Source organism: Rhopalosiphum padi, chromosome 4 (assembly GCF_020882245.1).
Source record: "Rhopalosiphum padi isolate XX-2018 chromosome 4, ASM2088224v1, whole genome shotgun sequence".
NCBI lineage: Eukaryota > Metazoa > Arthropoda > Insecta > Hemiptera > Aphididae > Rhopalosiphum > Rhopalosiphum padi.
Window position 1 is genome coordinate 23,809,111 of NC_083600.1, and position 9,611 is coordinate 23,818,721.

Consider the following 9,611-nt stretch of genomic DNA (forward strand, 5'->3'; position numbering starts at 1 on the left):
TGAAATTTCAATCCGATGACAATATTGAATGCTATTGATAATTTTGTAGCTTGACAATCCCACGTCGTAAACATTAAACTAAAGAACACAATATATATTGTGCCGAAACGGCGCTACACAAATCAATTTTTTTTATGTCAGAAAAATAATGACATTATACAGAATAGATATAGTATAATATAATACTTTAAAACCTGAAAATATTTTTATCGAACTAATTTTGCAGTTATTTTATAGACATTTTCCGCTATCTGAGGTAGTACGTAATTTATTTTGGTGGTAGCATTTAAAGAAAATATATTTATATATCAGACGAGTATACTCATAACTATGGCCCGAATTTCAATGAGAAGTACATCTTTTTTTGGATGATCTTAAACTATGTTTTTCAAGTATACAATTCGTTTCATGTAACGGGTGCTTCAAAGTTCAAAGCTGAAACTTCTTTTTTAAATTTATTACATATTTCGATGTTTTTTTCATTTTTAGAGCATTTTTTTAACATTGTTGGGTCATTTTGTTAGTTTTAATGCATATTGATTCAATATACTATTCAATAGCCTATTCAAAATATAACCTGAATCTTAATTTATATTTTGGTATGTTTAGATGTTTAGAATGAATAATATTGCCCTTAAATAGATAGGCATAATATGATAAAATCATCGCCGCTCAAGTCAATTTTTCAAATTTTAGCTATTTTTTAATAAAATAATTATTATACTTTATTTATAAATTATAAGGCATTTTTTAAGGTAATTTTTCGGTAAAATGCATTTTTTACTATTGTTTTTAGAGCATATTTGTATGGTTTTAAGGTCATTAAAATCCGGACCCTACCCATAACAATATAATCCGAAAAACGTTCCTTGCGTATAGTTTTAGAGGTCGAACTTTAAGCTTTTCACTAAACCTGTCGCTAAATACTTCTCAATAATGAATTATAATATATAGAATTGTTATCGATAAACCTAATATATAATATGTTAAAGTGATTACAAATTTATGTAAACTTTATGTAAAAGAGAATTTTGGACGAAGGTGGGTAAAAAATTTTCCATGGGCGTAGAATTCACAAGTTCAGCTCTATAATCTGTATACCTTCTGTACCAATATATAGTATTAGTATTGATTTTAAATAATATTTATAATCAATGGTATTAGTATTTAGTATATTATTATACTTCATCATGAACTTGATTCACTTGATAGGTGCTTGATTGTAGAACACGCGTGAATCGTTATAGTTAAATCGGACATGCAATATATTAAAATTTATAATGTATCTATTTATTATATAAAGTGGAATTCACAGGTCAGTTGTATGGAACCGAATCCATAACGATTTTTGTTACTGCTGCGAGCGCATATAGGACATAGCCACATAGGTACGTGATACCGTACGCCCGAGTGGTCCATCAAAAACCCACAGTCCGTACAGAGTATATTATTATAAATCATAATTATCATTATAATCATCATCACTGTGTTCATATTATGTAAACGTCATGCAGTGTAAAATAACACAAAACTGAATACTGATGCACTTATGTTTGGCGAGTAGGCTTATAGTAATAATATACGGCAGGGACTGTGAATTTAATGCACTATATAGAATACTGTTAAATATGCATGCACTTGTATGCAGTATGCCAGTATATAAATATAATATACTTAAAATCTCTAAATTATGCATTATAAAAATTCAGACATAAATTCATTTTTTTTAAAAATAAAATTAGAAAATATTACTAAAATAAAAATAAATGTTTGTCAAAATTACCATTTTTTTCTCGTATATTTATTTATTAACGTACACTTTCCATGATGTATTATTATTATTTTTGCACAAATTTATTATTTATATAAAACTTACATGGCTAAATAGTAAATATATTTATTTTGTGTTTAAAGAAAATAATGAAAACCAGTAGGTGCATACGTATTTTTATTTTTAATCAGAATTGTATTGATATTGACAGCAGCATACTATGAATAATTGAAAATAACAATCGATAAATATTTTTAGTTATAAAATTTAAACTATTAATGGAATTGACGTTTCCAAAAAAACAAACAACATGTGGTTTAATAGTTTATTGCAATTACCGATTTATTAAAAAAAAAAAAAATAATAAGTTATACAACGAAAAAATATGTTATTGGTGCTCAAATTAAGGAATAAGGATAAATTATCTGCCGAATACAATTAAATGCGTGCCGTGCCGTTGTCATCTAGAACAAATTTCAGATCCATGTTTGCAGATATTTTATTTTATAGATATATCATATATATAATGATTGAGTAGATTAACACTAACTTTTTTTGCACAGTGGTATTAATTGCTCAATACATGTTATACATAACAGTTCGTAAAGTGATTTGTTTCGACGCGCGGCGGTTTGATGCGGGAAAAATGTTTATCTCCAAATTATGCATGATAAAATTGTTTATATTATTCATAACCATCAGTCAGTTAACATAGCAATTGATACGTTCAACGTATCAAAATATAAAATTTACAAAATGTTAATTAAAATTATCGGTCGCTAAGAACGACAATTTGCTTAAAATTATTCTATTATTTAGATATTAATTAATAATTGAGATCTACACCGTAAAATTTTAAAATCCTTGTACCATTTTATAAAATTTTAACAAAATAAAGATGAGTGAACAAATTCAACATAGTAAATAATGTAAATCGTTGATGAAACTATTAAAACACATGATGTATTTTGTTCTTAAGTATAATGTCAAGAATGACATTCCTTGACATCTACAATTATTATTATTATATAAATGTGATACCTATTCATCATAAATTTAAATGATTTATCTGGTATAGATATAATATAATTTATACAATCTCAATATTCATGATAATGATAATTTATTTGCTATACCTATTTGTTTAATTATTTTCGTTTACCACAAATATTAAACTAAGTATTATGTAATATAATATAATCATAGAAAATTATAAAACCAAAATATTAGAAATAATGTTTCAATTTAATAACCGTTTCAGAAAATTAATATATTTGTATATTATACTATAAGTGTATTAAATTTATGGAAATATGCATACTTCTAATAAGAAACCTATTATTCAATTTTTAACACGTAAATGAAGATATATATAATTTTTTTTGTTATTTCATTGCAACAATAATAATTGTGTACTGATTTTTAAGAAATTTTTCTTGAATATATTTGGAATTGAATCGAACGTGTTAATTTAAAATCATTATTCACTTTCTATTTTATTTTTTTATGTTGACTCAAACGTAATTGAATTGTATTGTTCAAATATTATTTTATTACATTTAATTTAGGAGAAAACGAAAATTATTTTTTAAAATTGATTCATATACCTGCGATAGAATTTTTATTTCTGAATAAAAACGCATGAAAATTTAAAATAGGGTTAATTTAATATTTTACGACATTATTATTTGAAAATATAAAAATGTTGTTATTTTGTCCATGACTGGGGCATAATTATTATTTAATTATGAACAAGTAAGTTATAGAATTTTGCTATTTAATCCGATATTTTTGTTTATATTTATCTAAATATTATTAATATAATCGTTTGTAATTGTTTTTAATGTTTCTCGTGATTGTACTTTTTCTTCATATAAGTTATCTATGTCTTTAACTGATTTATAAATATATATTAAGTGATGTAGTATAAATAAAATCTTATTATAGTTAATTATAAGTATTCTATTATAGCAGGAATGAATAATTCTTTTAATATTTGCTTCAATATGGCTCAATTTGATTTTGGTTCATATTATAAGATTTTTTAAATGTACAATGTAATGTAATCAAAATAATTTTTTAACAGAAACCTAACTTAATCTAATTTAATCTAATCAAAACGTTAAGCTGGAATTTATATCTTTTTTTAACTAATTTTTTATTATACAAAAATATTTATTTTTCTTCAGAAATATTATAACTTAACTGTATACAAAACCAATAGATTATATATATATTTATGTATTCATCTCTGTTTTATTATAGGTGCTGCTAAATTTAGCATACATAGACTAGAACCGTTTGGGACACAATTCAGGCTTAGTATGTACGTATCTAGCTGATAGTAATCTAGGATACAAGCAACCAATTCTGTTATAGTGTTATAGGTTATTATTAGATACTTACTTTTATCTTTAGTTACGTTGTGAACTTTTTTCTCGTTTTTAGTTAGTATATCGTATATCGTATTCAATATTCATTATAGTGTTTTTCAGCTCTATTAGCGAGCGTATTAATGTAACAATTTTTTAGGCTCTTATAATTTCTTTTTATGATATTTGGGATTTATTCTCAATTGTTTACCTCTATCTGTATTATCACTTCGCTGTAATATACATAAATTATATCCTTATTCATAATGTTTATTATATCGTTCATAATTATTGTAAAAAGTACAATAATAATTATAAGTTGAGTTAATAAAAACAAATTACTAAATAAGAATTTACAGTAAAACTTTAGCTCTACTTTTAATTATAATTTAAATATTTAAATATTTGTAACATAATATAGATTCGTATTTTGTATAGATCAATGTATAATTAAACCACAGTCGATATTCATAAATATTTTAATAATTAAATCTAATACAAATATAACATTACAAAAAATTAATTTAAAACCATAATTAATTTTAATATGTGAGAATTTATTAAAAAAAAAATATTATATACTACGTCGTGGCATGTAATCATTTTAACACGCTGGCTCATTAAATTTGTTTTAATAAAAATAGATTTAAAAAACTTAAATAATAATAAACGAATCTGGATTGTCTTAAATTGTATAAAAGCTATTCTATACGTACGTTTATTAATGGCTTGTATTAAAATCAATACTTTATGTTCTTTCAATTTCGCTTACATGAAAATTCTCAACAATGGTCTATTGAACATATACTATATATAGGTAAAATAAACTGAAACAACAACGATAAATTTTAATCAACAATTAATGTATAATTTTTTCTCAATCTTAAAAATATCCCTGACGATATATATTTAAAAGTAATGGAATTTTAAAATTATTTAAAAATAGATGACATAATTGAAAAAATCTATAAGCTCTACGCCATTCAGATAAAAAAAAAAAAACTATTAAAATGCTAACAATGTGCAAGGTGAGCATTTTTAAATTCCACAAACAGTAAATAATGACGATAACAAAACGGAATTCTTTAATAATATATAAACTTCAATTTTAATATTTAAAATATTGTCTACTCATTTGCACATATATTTATTATAAAATATTATTGAAATAATGGTACCTAAGTACTTGTAGTTCAATGGATTATAAATATGTATTTAATGATTTAAAACTTATAGCAAACCACGTCAGTATAAAGGGGTTTGTAGTTTGTATTGATGAACGATAAATAATGAAAAATAAATCACATATATGATTAAATGTATATTTTAATCTTACGACTTGTTTTTCTGTGATTAATATTAAGAGAAAATAAAATAAATTATAATTATAATTACATTTAAAAAACAATTTTAATTGTTGTAATTATAGGTAGAAACCAATAGGTAGGTACAAATCAACAATACTTTAAATTATAATTTGTGTGTACAAATTATAATTTATTAAATAAATATAGTTATATTAAAAAATACCCATTAAAAAAAAATCTAACATGATAATTTTTTGTACGTTATACTCAGTAATTATAATTTATCGAAACTACATAAAAGGTAACTATAATATTGCATATTATATAATCTTAATTCATTATTATACAAAATATGTTTTCAATACTGAACTTCTGCCTTACCGCATTACCCATACATACATACATACATACATACATACATACATACATACATACATTCATACATACATACATACATACATACACATACACCACCTGAAAACAATTCACGATGGTTACGCCATTGGTTATGTTAACGACAGATGTACGGTGACAAATTTTGTCTTGTGCTGCACTGACGAGACATTATTGTAGTTCACTGCACTTAATTCCCGTTTAGTGTAGTGTGTAGACAAATTATAGCGGACGAACTACCTATACCTACACGCTGCAGTCAGATAAGTAAATCATAATAACTCTAGTGAGATTTATTTTTTCTATATCAGCCATCAGGATTAACGATATTACTTTATTTAATTTATTAACTCTATATTGTTTACAATTATCTATAGTATTATAAGGAATAACATTCATAAAGGACGTAGTCATGTAGGCCTGATACTGAAATTATCGTATTTTGTTATTACTGTATTTAATTAATTAAATAATAACAATATCATGTTTATATAACCGTATATGAAAATATGACGAAGAAGGCAATATATCACAGTCTATCGAGGCAGTCTATCGAGTCCGATATGATTTGAAAAATAAATACAAATTAAAAATATAAAAACAATTATTATATATAGACTATTGTCTTCCAAGACACGTAGCATCATAGATAACAAACAAAACATGCGTAGATAGGTATCCTTATTAGGGTCAGTTGTCGATAACTATATTATGATGAACATTAAACAATAGCTATAAAAAAAAATATATAATAATTATTTTATATATACGTGTGCATTATGAATTCAAACAATATTATATTTAGCTAAATCAAAAACATGAACAAAAAACAGATTTAAAATTAAACTATAAAATTATTTTTTAAATTCTGAATAATATCATCAATAGTATATACATTTTATAAATATTTATCTGCTCTGGTAAAGTATTACAATTTACAATAGTTTATAATCAACAATATAATGTACATAATATACATATTATACACATATAATATTTCTATAAAGAAAAATAAACAATAATTTTCAAATAATTACATTTAGGCCATTTATTCACCATACTGCGAGTACAAAGCCAAAGCAAGCAAAGAGTGTAAATTACTTTGAAACATATTAAATGAGAATATAATATTCCGCACAATGAAGTGAGTTCAAACAAAAGTAGAAAGAAATAGTTTTACAATAAGTTAATGGAAAAAAAAAGACTGCGTATAGTATATAGTAATATTAGGCGCGAGCAGGCAACTACAGATATTGTTCAAATGAATTTCAGGGATAGTTCAATAATGGCAATTTTAGAATTCGTACGTGGGAAGAATAAAACATTATATTATAGACAGTGACCAAAAGGGATTTTTGTTTTTCGAGCCTGCAACGAATATATATTAAGCTAAAAAGATAATTGGGAAAAAAAATTGTCAAAGATGTAAAATGATCAATCGGTTATAGAAGCCATTGAAAATAAACCATTATTTTCTTTTACGAATTTATAATTTTTTTAATTTGCAATAAAATGAAAAATTATATAGTGTATCGTATAATAATGTATTATATTATATTATTATATATTATGTATCAAAATCACATATAGTGTGAGATAGGGATTAATTAATTTCGTTTTGATCGTTTTCGGTCGTTACAGTTCTTCAATTAACAGCTTCGTATATTATAATTATTAGTTTGTTCATACAATTTTTGTTTTTGTTGTTGTTGTAGATTCGTGTAAGTATATCTATTGATTTTTATTCACAGTCAACTTCTGGTGGTTTATGGCTGTAACTTTTAAGTAATTATAGTATCATGTAGTTGTGTATAAATGTATAATATATATACATTATACTTAGTGAACATTTTAAGTTTAAATGATTTGAAATGCACTCTTATACTTATTATTTTTTAGTATGTTTTAAATCATCATAAAACATATTGTTATTTGTTTAATCAACAAATCACTGTAAAATAGTACATTTAAGTTTTATAACAATGCACCTTGTCAATAAATATTAATTTTTTTTTTTTTTTTGCGGGATTTTATTTGCAGTTAGGCACAATATTACCTAATAACGAGTTGAAGAATAAAAAATTTAAAGTATTATTAAATATTTTAAGCTTAAAGAAATATTTTTCAAATATTAACTTCGCATTATTAAACATAATAATTTTGTTTCAGATATATGTTTATTATTTATTTATTTTAATATAATAAAATATAATCTAAATTCTAAATTTTGCTTAGTTAATTTTCGATACTTGGTGTGATAGTCGATACATATTTATAATTTACTCGAATATATTTAATTTAGATTACTTTTACTTTTATATTTAACTTATAATTAAGTAACTGGTGGTAAATTCAACACATTTTATTTAAATAAATATAAAAACAATGATATTAATTAATATTTCTAAATAGAGGTTATTAGTAGCAGAAATTCTCAGTGCGTGTTTAGGACTTATACTATCTCTGCTTAAACTTTATTACTCATGCATTTATAAAATATAGTGATGATTATTAGTAATTTTAAATTAAAAATATTTATATAAATCAACTCTATAATTTGATACCTCGGGTATAAAAAAAAATTATTTAATTTTTTTTATTTTGAGTTTAGGTAAAACAAAAAACTTAAGTATAGAAATAATTTAAAAAAAATATATTAAAGGGACATTAAAGGAACACGGTATGTCTGTATAGTATTGATTGTGTTTTGGTGGACTTACACAATTGTTTATTTGTTTGCCTTTGTATTCATTTTATATATATACATTATTAATCTTGTATTAATTTTTATTTTATTGTATTTCATAAGCCTCTTACTACTTCTGAAGTCTGAAGAGAAAATTACTTAACAATTCAGTATTGCCGTTTATAATTCAAGTAAATATAGCAACTAATTTATTAAGTACATTATATTTAGGTCCTACGTTAGAAATAGTAATTAGGTACTATGCTTAGATTAACAAAAATTCAAATCAAATGACGTAATGTGGTTGTAGAAAATGAAAAAGAATAATATATAATAGTACTGTTTTTATTCTATGGGCGAAATCTTTTGAAAATAATATATTAGAAAGGTTTAAGTATAGACCATATAGGATATATATTATAAAAAGTTTTAAATGCCTTCTACCAACTGGAAATACTTCTAATCAAGCAGAAAAATCACGATATTTAAAACTTTTGAAATTTTATAAAAATTATAAATCACAAAACGGCGTTAATGCTACAGACTCCAAGTTTGGTTTGTGGTGCAAAATGTTCCATTGACAAAATCATTCATTTCAACATAATATAAGTAATCAAATTATATATTAAATAATACATTTTACTCACTATAGATACTTGACAATTAATTTATAATTTTCTAAACATTAAAAGTCTTAAACGGCCTTAAACGTTATATATTAAATCATCAATTCGAATTCGTCATTTAATTTACAATAACATTAAATGTTAATACAATTACTTTATTATGTACATATACAGTACCTATATAGAACGGATGTACATAAATTGCATATGTTTGTATTTTATGCGCGTGTGTGAGTGCGTGCGTTTGTGTAAGTATATAGATTAACTCTGAAAAGGAATAGAATATATTTAAAATACAGGACGAAAACGTTTATTCGTATAGAAATGTAAACTCTCAATAGTAACCCCATAGTACCCTACGCGCGTTTGAACTATACACACTATACATATTATATATTATACACATTACACACACACACATTTATATATATACGCATGGCCGATATTATGAACGAA